Below are 2,646 nucleotides of genomic sequence, written 5' to 3' on the forward strand. Positions count from 1 at the left end.
CGTTGAAGCCAAGAATATAAGACCGCAGGCGATACTTAAACTGTTGACGATCAGGATGGTCGTTCAAGCCTCCCTTGGAACGAACAACACCGAAAAAGTTTTCCAGTACGTCCTGGTTCAACCTATACGTTAAAATATATTTCAGGCCGAACCTACTCTTAATGTCCTCGTACAGCAGCTTTAACGCTAAATTTGACTGAACTATTCCTGTTAAGTAAATTCGGATTATATAAAAAACTACTTATATAAGTTGCTTGGTGTATGATTTTTAAATTACCTTTTTGAAAAGGTAACATACTCATTTTGTTTTTTACCCGCATTTCCTTCATCATTTCTGTCATTTGGTTGAGTATTCCGTCCTGAACCTCAAGAGCTAGTCCATAGGCTTGGACACGCTTCCTTGCGTCTGCATACGGAACTCTAACGTTCATAACGTCGAACCAATCGTTTGCCTGAAAAATTAGAATATTATTCCGTAAATATGTATGATAGTCGTTATCAAAACTTAATTACCAATTTAAATATGGTATGACACTCCTCCCAATTATGTCCACCGAGGTAGCCAAGGCTAGCAGCTCGTGTAATGGCTTGCGCAACGGTGTGGGAGAAAAGTTTCGTCGCCATTTTTACTTTTTGCCTCTGAGGGCCAACGACAGTGAGGTGGGCCATACTTATTTTATGCGTTATAGATAATTCAGCTGCAGTGCACGAGAGCAACTCAACGATAGTGTCTTTTTTAACTTCTTTACCTTTTATGAGTAAACCACTATCAATATAGTGGTTGCGCAGGAGTTTCATTAGATGAGGTGCATCTGCAAATACATATATGCGGACGTCATCGTAAATGAATCTAAAAATTTAGAATTTTTATTTACTAATATATAGATGAAGGATTCCATTATTACTCACCACGGAGTGTCGATTTGTACACCAAGCTCATTAAATAGTGCCCTGTTTGATCCGCCTAGGTCGCTTACTACAGCCGCAATATGATATCCGCATGCTTTCACGGAGCTTATGATGCTGTGCAGTATTTCCACTGTCATTCTACAATCAAAATCGTAGAAGACCGGCTGCTTCCATTTAGAAACCAAACCTATACAAAATTTTAGTTTTAGTGCCATTTTCTTAAGTAGGTTTAATTTAATATGTTGCATAAATAAAAATATACCTCGCAGCATAGCTACTAGCACATAATCTACTGGAGCATACGTAGTGTCAGAACATTTATCATAACAATATGCTTTCCGAATCTTCATTTCGTCGAAGCTGAGTACGCATATTTTTTGCACGACATCCAGCTGAGATGCAGCCGACAAAATTTTCATTACAGGCCCGATGATACCTGTGGTTATGTCGAGCTTCTTTGCCCACCATTGCAGCGTGCTCACTGCAGGTAACGGAAAACCCTTCTTTTTTAACACTCTGTACATTTTTGCGCTCGTGGAGTAGAGGGTTATCGAGCGTGATATATCTTCTTCGGCCCACTTGATACGCTTGCTACCACGTTTTATTTTTTTATTTGGCCAGGAGTGAATATTGCAGAGAGTTTTTCGTCCATATTTTTTTGCTCAAACTCAGCACCTCGAATGCGCTCTTGTAGGGCAGATATGGTCTTTTGCAATTTTTTTTCATTCTCCCGTAAAACGACATTCTCGCGTGTTACTGACTCACTTCGGAAATGGAAATAAATTATTGAACGTATACTAATTTTACCTACATTCTCCTCACAGTTGCAGCTTCAATGCACTATTATCCTCCAACCTCTTTTTAGCGCAGGTTTGTAGCCGAACATTTTCACAGTCTATCGCTTGACTGGGGACAAAAGAATTATTTTACTTGCGTTATCAATATCACTGCTTTATATATACTCACATTTTTTGCTCCAGCTTCCTTTGTGCCTCTTCTGCATCACGTTTAAGAGCGCTTCTAAAAATATATAATCGTTTTAAGTAATTATATATGTGCCAGGTTTAAAAGTACGTACATATTTACTTACATTTTTCGTTCCAATAGCGTTTTAGTGCTGCGACTTGCTCTGTTGTCGACTTCAACCAACGGCGCTCTTTCCGACACAAACGCATTTTCCTGGTCCTGAGTTGCTTCGATTCTTTTGGCAGCTTCCAGCAACAAGTTGAGTTTGTTGGAGCGGTTTCCGTTGTCGACAGCAACTTCAACCAACGGCACTCTTTCCAGCGCAACCACATTTCTCTGCTCCTCAGTTGCTTCGATTGTCTTTGCAGCTTCCACCAAGAGGTTTAGTTTGTTGAAGCTGCCTTTGCGTAGGCTTGGCACAGCCCCCTTTTTAAGTATGAGGTGTTTCACTAGTCCTGAATTCAGCCCAGTTATTCGGACATCTTTTTAAACAAAGTGGTAACTTACCCATTTGAACCTTTAAAAGGTTGACAAAATCTTCGGGGAGGAAGTGGTCGCTGCAAATTTTTGCATGTTGGCCAACGTTCTGACCACAAAAGTTTACCCACTTTTCACGCAGACTTACGTCTCTTGGGAGACTAAACAAACGCACGGACTTGTCCCTTTCGTATGAGTTGTTGCACCCAATCACAAAGCACTTCATTTTATTTCATAAATTTGTATTAAATTAAAATTAAATTGTTCACAAAACACGTCGAATCGCTAAAAAAA

General features: G+C 39.8%; 1 long non-coding RNA gene across 1 annotated transcript; it reads right to left on the minus strand.

Annotated features, from left to right (window-relative positions):
* Positions 1–1,487: 1,487 nt before the first annotated feature.
* LOC118738572 lies at positions 1,488–2,091 on the minus strand. Its single transcript, XR_004992897.1, has 3 exons — positions 2,000–2,091; positions 1,876–1,929; positions 1,488–1,815 (listed from the first exon to the last, which is right to left on the minus strand). It is a non-coding gene; the product is annotated as an uncharacterized LOC118738572 (long non-coding RNA).
* Positions 2,092–2,646: the final 555 nt, after the last annotated feature.

This window comes from Rhagoletis pomonella, unplaced genomic scaffold (genome assembly GCF_013731165.1).
Source record: "Rhagoletis pomonella isolate Grant_MI unplaced genomic scaffold, Rhpom_1.0 Rhpom_scaffold_00004, whole genome shotgun sequence".
Classification (NCBI taxonomy): Eukaryota; Metazoa; Arthropoda; class Insecta; order Diptera; family Tephritidae; genus Rhagoletis; species Rhagoletis pomonella.